Here is a 12765-nt window from a genome sequence, read left to right on the forward strand (position 1 = left end):
TGGAAGTAAGAGTTGCTTCTCTCTCATTTCCTTCCGATGTCAATTACATCTGTAGGAGGGAAGAATGAATCCAGCGCTGATTGGTCGAAGGGATTGTGAAACATAAAAATGTCACGTGAGCCCTGGGAGAGGCAGAGCTGGCACCACTGAAATGGTGTTATTTTTCCTGGGAGGGGGTGAAAACAGTGATTCAGAAAAGATTGTCTGAGTAGTGAGGAACAGTTTTAAGAAGATTAGAAATGTGGTGAGAATGCTCTAACAAATTCACTGGACTGGGCAAGTTATAGCTGTTATCCACTACCTGGACAATGCCTTTTTCAAAAAAGGTTACCTCACTTGTAAAATAATAATGACATATACTCACATTGTACAGAGACAGAAAGGGAATGAGAGAGACAGACAGAATGAGAGAGACCGACTGACAGGGAATGAGAGGGACTGACAAGGAATGGGAGAGACTGACAGGGAATGAGAGAGACAGACAGACTATATGCACAGTTACACACACTATACATTACCACATCTTGCAGTTTCTGATTGGTGCAGAGCAGGAGGAGCCGCTAAGACCTGCACGGAGGCTGCAGCAGCTACAGGTCCTGCCACTTCACCTGTCATGTGATCATGCACATGATTAGTCAGATGACCTGACAGGTCTTTCACCTCAGCCTCCGTTCTGGTCCAGTACATTTCCTCCCCTGCTCTGCGCCGATCACATAGATGAGTGCAGGGAGAGAGAGGGCAGCTCTCTGTGAGTGACCCGTCGGCAGGAAAGGACTTGAGGCACACATCAGATGCCGTCTTCCCCTGTTTCAGCCCGCAAGCTGCGCTGTGAAATCAGCAGCTGCAGCCTCACAAAGACACAATGCAGGTGGACTGCAACTAAAGGAGCCAGTGGCTCTGCAGTCTTAAATAGCTGCTGGGGGACCGGCCCCAGAGGAAAGTGCCATGCCAGCCTAGCCCGCCTCTGATAAAAGAGCTGGATGTGTATCTGTGACGCCCTGGACCCCAGGGGTCACAGGTCACAACATCACCACATACACCCCCCACACTAGAAAGGTACCATCAGTCAACCACAAAGACCTGATTGCCTCCCTCAGTGTTAGACAGGCACACCAGGTGGGCGGAGTCAGGCTGAAAGACACGCCCCCGAGGAGTCTGCTGGCCTGAGGCAGGAAATACAAATAGTCAAGTTCAGGGAGAGAAAGAGAGAGGAGTAAGGAGTCTAGTACACACAGTCAGGCAGGCAGACGGCAGTGGCCGCCTGCAACAGACCGGGAACACGACCAGCGGAACCGTAAGGGACCGGGACAGGTTAGTGGCCCACCGGAACCGAACCGGGGAGCTAACAGGATACCGGAGCACCAGGCAGGGTACTCAGACCCCGAACTAGGCTATATGCCACCACCATAGTCGAATTAACTGATTGTGGTCTGGACCTCAGGGGTTCATTCCCACCAAAGTCCCGTTTGACGGCAACAGCCCAACCCGTCCGGATAGTAGCCACCGCCAAAGGCCAGAGATCCAAGGGCCAGCGCCTGCGAGCAAAGGAGCTCCTCCGACATCTACACACCGGGGAGCGGACTACCAGTGCTCAGGCACAGTGGTCAAACTACAACATAGGTGCAGGAGAAAGGCAGACATTGCCAACCCGACTAGGAAGCTGCAGCCGGCTGCGGGCCCCGTCCATACCTTCGTTTGGTTTACCAGTGACTCTGTGTGGTTTAATCGTGAGTACACCAGTGCCATCAAGCACCGCACAACGCTGCACCGCAACCCTGCGCCCTGCACCCCGGCCCTCGCACAACCGGGCCCCAGGACCAACATCCCCTACCCACGGAGGGGTCAACACCTAGCTGCGCCACTACACCGCTCCCGGGAGTCCCTGTACCTTCACCGCAGCGGTGGTGTCCACCATCACCACAACCCGTGGGTGGCGTCACGAACAATCACCCCAAAACCAAATACCCACACTCCCCCGTGTGTAATGCCAACCCCCTTGCAGAGCGACGTGACCCCCGGGTCCGTGAGAGGCTCGAGCCACCACCCGTAGAACGCGACCACGGATACGAGCCGAGGCTGCGGGGCGGTACACATCCTTGGAGTGAGTGAGCGAGCGGCCCAGTGCAAGCACCGGCCCATCTGGCATTTGCCAGAACTACCCTATGGCCAGTCCGGCCCTGTTCACAACCCATCAGTGTCCCTGCTTCTGGCGAGTTTCTGCCCACTGAGCCCTCAGTGTCCCTCCTACCTGCATCTGCTGAGACTCTGCCTGCTGAGTCTGATTCATAGCCCCTCTTTATCCTCTCCTCCCTGCTTCTGCTGTTGAGTCAGATTCATCCCCTTTTAGTGTCCCTCCTCCCTGCTTTAGCTGAGTCTCTGCCTGCTGAGCCTGTATCACAGTCCCTCAGTGTCCCTTTTCCCTGCTTTAGCTGAGTCTCTGCCTGCTGAGCCTGTATCACAGTCCCTCAGTGTCCCTCCTCTCTGTTGCTGCTGAGTCTCTGCCTACTGAGCCTGATTCACAGCCTCTCAGTGTCCTTTCTCTCTGCTTCTGTTGATTCTCTACCCACTAAGCTTGAATGACAGATCCTTAATGCCTCTCCTCCTGTTGCTGCTGAGATCTCACACTGCTCAGTATAAGCTGCAGCTGTCAGACTGAGTGGGTAGAAATTCAACTCTAACTGGACTCAAAATGCTCATTTTAATAACAGAATTATATACAGACATTCTGACATGGATTGTCACATTGAGTACACCAATCTAATAAGGTCTAAAGCATATTTAAAGAGTAACCATTATTTTATTTCATAAATCAAAAGTGCATATCAAAATAAGCAATTGTGTAATATATCTTATCAGAGAAATCTAATTCTTTCTCCTGACGGATACTCGTGAATAATGTTTGCTATTTTCTGTATATTGGGAAATCTGGTGACATATCTGCCTTTAAGTTGTGTGAACTGCTATAAAGCAGAGAGCACACGCAATGTCACCAAAGAACACAGACCTTTCTAAAATACTTCACAAGCCACTGAAATCTGTCAGAATAGTGGTTTAAGTGGGAGTTTTCTTTTAAACTTTTTTCAACTTTAGACAGGCCTTTATAGTTAGAGGGGTTCCCTGCACATAGGTTGGTCATAGGTGCCTTCCGCATGAAACCCCAGTGATCAGCAGAAGAACCGCGCAGCAAATGTTCAATGCCCCTGCCTGAGAAATTCTCTGGTGTCTGGGATCAATGCTGGCAGACTTGGGCGTCAACCTGTTGTGTGCTGATTTATAGGCAGGCTAGCAAGAGTGAATCTCTGCAGGTCTGCTTATTTGCTGTCTTTAATCACCTGCTGTGAGGGAACTTATCACATCTGCTCCTCATCTGTGTACTGTATGCTGGCTGGGTCCTTCCTCCTATGCCAGCTATAGCTTGTCTTAGTTGGTCTGATAAGGTGTCCCAGACTTTCTGGTGCTATCGTAGTATTTCTGGTTGTTTTGCGCAGTACAGGAGTTTACTCCAGTTGTCGTAGTTGCCTTCTTGCTTTTGTTTTCCTCCTGAATCTCTTATTGTTCTATCCTGTGTGTGTATGCAATGTGTCAGAGTTTTGATTATCCCTTGTTTGTCTTCATCTGTGTATAACATCACACTCCTGCCCCACTCTTCCATGGGGAAAGGGGGGAGGTGGTATCAGATCAGGACTGGTCAGGACCAGGGCAAAGAAGGAGACTCAGGCATCCCCACCATTAGGAGTATCCCTGAGATTAGGGATAGTACATGGCTCCCTAGAATAAAAGACAACATAGGGGCCCTGAAGAAGATGGCACCGAAAAGTGCGCGCATCGGGGTGGGCGTCACACACAAGGATCAGTGCTCCAACTCCTTCTGGTAAATCTTCTTAAATCTTCTTATTTACTTGTACTTATATTGTGCCTATCTCTGGCTTCCTGCGATTCCAAATGACTATTTAGCATTTGGTTATCATTTACATTACGGATCAGTTTCCTCTTACAATTTGTTTCTGCAACCCCTTATGGCTTTACCTTATTATAACCAGATTTTTGGTATAGGCTACACATATATTTGGGTGAAAAACTTTTTGGTTTCACCATTGTTGCATATTAAGGCAACAAGTAGGTATGCATACTGTGGCGTAATTTTTTACTACTTTTTTTTAGCACATGACACTTTAATCCACTTGCTGGTAGTTACTTTGTACTTAACCCCACTTTTTTACACATATATATGCTAAAACCAAATTGTGGTTTGCAGGTTACCTCCTTTGTGACGCCCTTTTCCTTCCAGCTAATGGTTGTGTTTTTTAAAAAAATATTTAATAATTGTTTTTTAATTGAATATTAATAAAGACATTGTTATTTGTGACCCCTTGATCAGTTTTTTCTTCTTTGTTTTTGTATGTCTCCCCTCTACATAGAATATTATAAGCACCTACTGCCATCTCCTATCCCAGTAATGTAAAAACCTGTCTTAGCTGAAAACAGATTTTAGCCGTGAATTGAGAATTTTGAAAATAAATGATTGGTCTAGGAGGAGGAAGAAGCAGATTTTTCTGCTAAGATATATTACAAACTTGCTTATTTTCATATGAACTATTGATCTATGAAATAAAAATTAAAACAACAGTTACCATTTATATCAGAAGTTAAAGTTTAGTAACGCTTTAAAGAGTATTGGTCATTTGAATTTTTATTTCATTAATCAATAAAACACATGAAGATAAGAAACTTTGTAATATATCTGTCCCAATGACTTTGGAATAGCGGGGAAACGGGGCTCCTAAGCTGTCCCTCAAGCTAGAGGACCCTACCCTATTCCTAACCTCAGGGATACTCCTAATGGTGGAGAGGCCTGTGTCTCCCTCTTCGCCCTGCTCCTGACCAGTGCTGATCTAAGTCCCCCTCCTCCTCCCCCCAGGGAGGGATGGGACAATAGTGTGTTAAAGCCACAGATAAAGACAGACAAGGGAAAAACCAAAAAGTCAGTACGCGCACACATACAAGATAAGGCAACAAGAGGTTCAGGAGGAAAATGAAAGCAGGAAGGAAGCTACAAAACAACAGGGGTAAGCTCCACAACCACGCCAAGCAAAAAGCACAACTTTCACCAGTAAATCTGAGACACCACACCTCACAGAACAACACAGAATAAACCTTAGCTGGCATGGGTAGAAGGATTCCACCAGCATAAATAGGGGGGAGCTGATGTGATAGGTCTCTCCACAACATGTAATTAAAGGAGCAAGCAGACTAGCAGAGATTAACTCTTGCTAGCCTGCTTATGAATCAGCACACAGCAGATCGACGCCTGAGTCTGCCTGTGTTGATCCCAGACACGAGAAAAAACACAGGGCGTTGTATCAGAATCTGCAATCTGAACAAAGTCCAATTCCACAATAACAATCAGCGACGTATGTCAAAACTCCGTGTGACAATATCTTATCAAAGAAAGCCTCTTCTCCTCCTGGACTGATTTTTCATTCTCTAGTTACAGGTAATAGGTCACCTCAGTGGATATATTTTTTCCCTTTACTGAGATAGGAGATGACAGCTGGGGCTTATAAAGTCCTATGAAGAGGATGAGGAGCTAGAGGCCAACACAGACATTCTCAAAATTCTCAATTCCTGGGTAAAATCTGTATTCTTTAACTTTTTTAGCTGCATGGAGGCTTCATTATTGAATCTCAACTAGGGTTGATTTTCAGGGTAGGTCTTATATATAAGCCTTACTCCGAAAAGCCCAAATACTCCTGCCAGGGCTTATTTTTAGGGTAGGGCTTATTTTCAAGGAAACAGTAATTGTCACCATCCATCTGATGAGTATTGTTCATCTTTGCCTTGTATCTCCTCTATTCCTAAATTTGCATCCTTTTGCCTTGATTGATGTGGATAACATGCCCTACGTCAGCTACACTTAGGCCTGCACACATACACTTTGCTCTGCTCTACTAAGGGCAGAGCAAAGTCCTGTAATGAGTGTGTGCCGCCCCCGTGCCAGCAGCCGGAACTGTTCGGATCCGGATCCGCGGTGGCTCGAGGGGTCTCCGGACCCGGGGGTCGTGCGGCCACTCAAAACAAAAAGGGGGGAGTATTTACAGGGGACTGTATGTTTAAAGTTCGTGACGCCACCCACGGTGTGTGGTAAGGTGGAATACCACCGCTGCTGTTGGGAGCACCCGGTGGCGATGGGATGGCAGCCAGGTGTTTAACCCCTCCGTGGGTAGGGGGGATGCCCCGGGGCTCGTGATGCTGGCGGAGGGATACTGTTCGGGAGGTAAGGGTCACTGCGTACTCACTCAGTCCAATAACGCTGACACCGACAACCGTGGTAAACCAAAGTTCATAGCACTGCTGCAGCAGGGAAGGAGCACACCTGGATCCCATGCCCATTGGTGTCGCTTGTTAGCCTGTGACCTTTTCCTTGGCACCTTTCTACTGATTGGTCCCTGTAGTGTAAAACTAGTTGGGTCCCGCTCACCAGTGTGGCTAACTAGGTGAGCTTGCTCTCAGGGTTCACGCTTGGGATTTTCTGGACTGTGGATTGGGAAAGTCCTATCCCCCTCTTTGCGCTAGTACCCCCGATTTTGGAGCAGGTGGAGAACGAATCTTGAAGGCTCTGTCCTCCTTGGGTGAATTACCAGGACACTTGAACTACTTCCCGGCCTAGGGTCCCCGTACCCCGTTGTGCCCTGGCCCCTGCCCGGAGATGGCACAAGGCCGCCTGCTGCCCTCCTCGGCAGTTCCGTGCCCCTTCTCATGATCCCCTGCGACCGGAGTTCCAGCTCCTACCAAGCCCAGACCAATGTCTACCACCTAGTAACAAGGAGCCCAGCTCCTGACCTCCTCTCACTTTCACCTCCAGCACAACACTCTCCTCTACTACAACTGTATCCTGACACTCCTGACCTCCCCTTACCAACTCCCCAAGTGGACAGCCCTATTCCCTTCAGGCTACCCATTGATGTGTACCTGGAAGCACTGTTCCAGCATGGGTGCAGTACTCTGTGGTGCCTGACCAGGTCACGGACGCCACATATATAGACATGCTGACATGGATTTTCACATTGAGTACACCTGTCTAATAAGGTCTAAAACATATTTAAAGATTAACCGTTATTTTATTTAATAAATCAATAGTACATATCAAAATAATTAATCTCATCAGAGAAATCTAATTCTTTCTCCTGACGGATATATATCTATATATATATATATATATATATATATATATATATATCGTGAATAATGTTTGCTATTTTCTATATATTGGGAAATCTGGTGACTATAAAGCAGAGAGCACACGCAATGTCACTAAATAACACAGACCTTTCTAAAACACTTCATGTACCGCCCCTGTGCCAGCGGCCGAGCCGCTCGGATCCGGAGCCGCGGTGGCTCGAGGGGTCTCCGGACCCGGGGGTTCGCGCAGACACTCGAATTCAAAATCGAGGGGATAGGTATGTACAGGGGATGTGTAAGTTCGTGATGCCACCCACGGTGCGTGGTAATGTAGGAGACTACCGCTGCTGTTGGGGAGCCCGGTGGCGATGGTGTAGCAGCAGGATGTTTAACCCCTCCGTGGGTAGGGGGTTTGTGCCCCGGGGCCCGTTGGGTGTTGGTAACTGGGGTGCCGTTGGGTACAGGAAAAGGGTTTTTTCAGCGTACTCACTCAGTCCAAGACTAACAACTCCGACAGCTTGTAAACCAGAATTCTGAGCACCGCTGTAGCATGGAGGGAGCACGTGTGGATCCGTGGCCTTGGTGTTTCTGTTAGCCTGTGGCCTTTTCTGTGGCACCTTCTCACTAGTTGGACCCTCAAGCTTGAAACTTTTCGGGTCCCGCTCACCCGTATGGCAAACGGAGTGAGCTTGCTCTCAGGGTTCATGCATAGGATTTCTTTGGACTGCAATTTGGGAAAGTCCTATCCCATCAGTGGGCTAGTACCCCGATTTTGGAGCGGGTTGGGGATGAATCTTGAAGTCTTCACTGCCGTCGGGTAAATTACCGCGACGCGTGAAGCTACTTCCCGGCCTAGGGTCCACGTACCCCGTCGTGCCCTGGCCCCTGCCCGGTGATGGCTCAAGGCCGCCGGCTGCCTTCCTCGGCAGTCTGTACCCCTTGACACGATCCCCTGCGACAGGGGTTCCAGCTCCTACCAGGCCCAGACCAACGTCTACCACCTATTAACAAGGAGCCCAGCTCCTGACCTCCTCTCACTTTCACCTTCAGCACAACACTCTCCTCTACTACAACTGTCTCCTGACACTCCTGACCTCCCCTTACCAACCCCCCAAGTGGGCGGCCCTATTCCCTTCAGGCTACGCATTGGTGTGTCTGGTGGGTGTGGTGCAGAGTGTTTCTAGGATTTTGATTAGCTTGTTCTTAGCAACACCAAAGGCCAGGGACCCATAACCAAGGAGGATGTGGATACTGTGCAGAAGGGCAGATTGCACAATACCCTGTGACGACCTGTTAGGCCAGGGAGTCACAAGTGTATACTAGCAATAGTAGAGCAAGGTGCGCCTGTGCAGCCATGGGCTTCCACTGCGCAGATTTTCTGCGCAGGGCACATCATCCAAATCAATCAAGGGATAAAGGAAGAGTTCGGGGCTTATGTACAGTTTGCTGGAGGCGGTGTTAAAGATTGTGGCTTCTTTTTAAAAGGACTCTGTCAGCAGACTTCTGCAATGTAACCTGAAGACAGCATGCTGCAAGTGTTAAAAGATAGATTTCAGCCCTGCCTCTGTAATCTCAGTCTTTTTGTTTACCTGCAATGTTAGCTTAAGACTGTCATCTTTATCATTAGTGGGTCTCAGCAGCTCTTGAGTTGTAGTCTGACTCCACCCCGCTCTGTGATTAGCAGTTTGTGTGTATGGAAATGTACAATGAAAGCCTAGTGTGGGCAGGGACAGCTCTCCTAGACCTCTGCTACATACAAAATTTAAAATCTTTCATGTCAGAACGGCTGCAGCCACTAATCTAAGTGATACATCATTGGATTCAGGATCTCTTTTCCTACATCATGCTGCTCTCAGCTGAGGTAGCAAAAATCTGCTGACATATTCCCTTTAAGTTTTACCTTAAGGGCGCTGTACACGCAGCGACATCGCTAGTGATGTTGCTCGTGAAAGCACCCGCCCCCGTCGTTTGTGCATCACGGACAAATCGCTGCCCAAATCGCACAATATCACTAGTACCAATCACAAGTGCTTACCTTCCTAGCGATGTCGCTGTGGCCGGCGAACAGTCTTTTTTCTAAGGGGACGGTTCGTTCGGCGTCACAGCGACGTCACACGGCAGGCGTTCAATAGAAGCGGAGGGGCGGAGAGCAGCCGCATGAAAGACACGCCAACCTCTTTGCCGTAGGACGCAGGTACGGTGTTGTTCGTCGTTCCTGGGGTGTCACACGTAGCAGGACCCTATCTCACCACAGAACTCACCCCCCTTGTCCCTGCTTAGGTCACAATCCGTATAATGTTCCTCAGAAATTACAGATGTTGTTAAAAACACTTGTGGCTGCTTGGCGAGGGGGGCCATATAAAGCTCGGTGCGTACTGCTGCCCAATAAACTATAAATCTGTGTCATAAACTAGTTAATAGGATCGTACGCAGCCAAAACCAAGATACTTCACAGTTGCATATTAAGGCTGCTTAGGTACCCCAGTCACGCACGCTCCCCAAAAGGAAGATCATAATGGATAAATATTTAGAGGGATAGTTCATGAGAGCTGATGGGGACAAGCGGCAGAAAAACTGCAAACTGGTCACAACGATCAGTGACAAAATCAAGAGGAAGACGAGTCAAACATGGTGGAATAAGATGCCATAATAAATTCACAGGAATATGAGGCCAACTACTGCGGAAATTAAAATTCTGCCTGACATATCAGAAAATGTCATTTATTAAATACGTGAAATTCCTCAATGGGAAAACAAAGAACATTGCTTCAGATTTGAAACACTTCATCTTATCTTTTTTTATTTGTATTTTAATAAAAAATGTTGTCATTTTGTTAATACATTACATTATCTTATACTGAGTTACTGCCCAAATTGTACTCCAGAGCTGCATTCACAATACTGCAAGTTTCACAAAATATTTTGCTTGCTCTAGTAATTTGTATTGGAAAATATTATCTTTACACAAAGGACTCTGCCTTACCTGAGAAAACTAAACATCCTCCTAAATAATCAGAATTTAGCCAAGCTGTCAACAAACCTTTTGGCAATTTTTTCAGATAAACAACAGAATAGTGAGTGCAGCTCTGGAGCGTAATATAGGATGTAACTCCGGATCAGTAATGTAATGTATATATACAGTGACTCTACCAGCAGAATAGTGAGTGCAGCTCCTGAGTATATACAGGGTGTAACTCAGGATAAGTACAGGATCAGTAATGTAATATTTGTACACAGTGACTGCACCAGCAGAATAGTGAGTGCAGCTCTGGAGTATAATACAGGATGTAACTCAGGATCAGTACAGCATAAGTAATGTAATGTATGTACACAGTGACTGCACCAGCAGAATAGTGAGTGCAGCTCTAGAGTATAATACAGGAGGTAACTCAGGATCAGTAATGTATGTAAACAGTGATTCCACTAGCAGAATAGTGAGTGCAGCTCTGGAGTATAATACAGGGTGTAACTCAGGATCAGTACAGGATCAGTAATGTAATATTTGTACACAGTGACTGCACTAGCAGAATAGTGAGTGCAGCTATGGAGAATAATACAGGATGTAACTCTGGATCAGTACAGGATAAGTAATGTAATGTATGTACAAGTGACTGCACCAGCAGAATAGTGAGTGCAGCTCTGGAGTATAATACAGAATAAGTAATATAATGTATGTACACAGTGACTGCACCAGCAGAATAGTGAGTGCAGCTCTAGAGTATAATACAGGATAATTAATGTAATGTATGTACAAGTGACTGCACCAGCAGAATAGTGAGTGCAGCTCTAGAGTATAATACAGGATAATTAATGTAATGTATGTACAAGTGACTGAACCAGCAGAATAGTGAGTGCAGCTCTAGAGTATAATACAGGATAATTAATGTAGTGTATGTACAAGTGACTGCACCAGCAGAATAGTGAGTGCAGCTCTAGAGTATAATACAGGATATGTAATGTAATGTATGTACACAGTGACTGCACGAGCAGAATAGTGAGTGCAGCTCTGGAGTATAATACAGGATAAGTAATGTAATGTATGTACACACTGACTGCACCAGAAGAATAGTGAGTGCAGCTCTGGAGTATAATACAGGATAAGTAATGTAATGTATGTACACAGTGACTGCACCAGCAGAATAGTGAGTGCATCTCTGGAGTATAATACAGGATAAGTAATGTAATGTATGTACACAGTGACTGCACCAGCAGACTAGTGAGTATAGGTAAGGAATATAATTAGTACATAGATTAGTAATATAATTATAAAGTGAAAATACTTATGAAGATTAATTTTATATGTAAAATACAAATCGATTTCCCTGCATATAACATATAATGTACTATATCATGTTATAAAATGTCCTATTCCCCCAAAAAAGTTATCAAAGGGAATATACGCTGACTGTACCTGTCATTCTCCCAGTGTTGTAGTGGGGACGTACCTGTCAGCGCCAGCTGTTCCTTTCATGTCTAATGCTCGACATCCAGAATATATGCTCCCCCGCTAATTCCCCCTTAGTTGGGACTAGATAAAGACGATTTCACTAAATCCTTCTCTCACATGTATTCTTCAAAGAGATGTTCTTGCAGAGTGTAAGACGGAGGTGGAGAGCATCCTAGGAGGAAAAAAGATTTCGATGCCCTCTATTCTCTCTCATCTTCTCTCCTCCTATGCCAGTTTTACAACAGTCAGAGATTCCAACGGCGGCAAATATCCAAGAAAAGGATAAAACGAGGTGATGACTAAGCTAAGATGTTACGTGTGTATGGGGATGGTGGGGATTTCGATTTGTCATATTGATCTTATGGATATGTGCCACCACCGTGCCAGCAGCCGAGCTGCTCCGGATCAGGATCCGCGGTGGCTCGAGGGGTCTCCGGACCCGGGGGTCGTGCGGTCACTCAAATGAAGGGGTTATTTACAGGGGATTGTGTTAGAGTTTGTGACGCCACCCGTGGTGTGTGGTAATTTGGAGTACCACCGCTGCAGTTGGGGGTGATGAAATAGGGCAGCCAGGTGTTAGGACCCTCCACGGGTAGGGGGAATGCCCCGGGACTGGGTGATGATGGCTGGGGAGTGCCGTCGGGTGTAAAAGGGATCACTTGCGTACTCACTCAGTCCATTAAGCTGACGATGACAACTGAATAAACCAAAGTTCTGGATACCGCTCCCGCTTAGGGGAGCCAGTTCGGGTCCCATCCCCAATGGTGCTACCTGGTATTCCATGACCTGCCTCCTGGCACTAAGTTTACTTCTCTGTTGGTCCCGGTAGTATGGACTTGCCGGGTCCCGCTCCCCACTATGGCTAAGTGTGGGAGCTTGCTCTCAGGGTTCACGCTTGGGATTTTCTGGACCATTTTTGTGGAAAGTCCTATCCCCCTAGTTGCACTAGTACCCCGATTTTGGAGCGGGTGGAGAGCAGATCTTGAAGGCTCTGTTCTCGTCGGGTAAATTGTCAGGTTGCCTGAAGCTACTCCCTGACCTAGGGTACACATACCCTATCGTGCCCTGGTCCCAAACTCGGTGATGGTGCAAGGTCGCCGGTTGTCCTCCTTGACAGTTCTGTTCCCCTTGCCACGATC

The sequence above is a fragment of the Anomaloglossus baeobatrachus genome, chromosome 5 (genome assembly GCF_048569485.1).
Source record: "Anomaloglossus baeobatrachus isolate aAnoBae1 chromosome 5, aAnoBae1.hap1, whole genome shotgun sequence".
NCBI lineage: Eukaryota > Metazoa > Chordata > Amphibia > Anura > Aromobatidae > Anomaloglossus > Anomaloglossus baeobatrachus.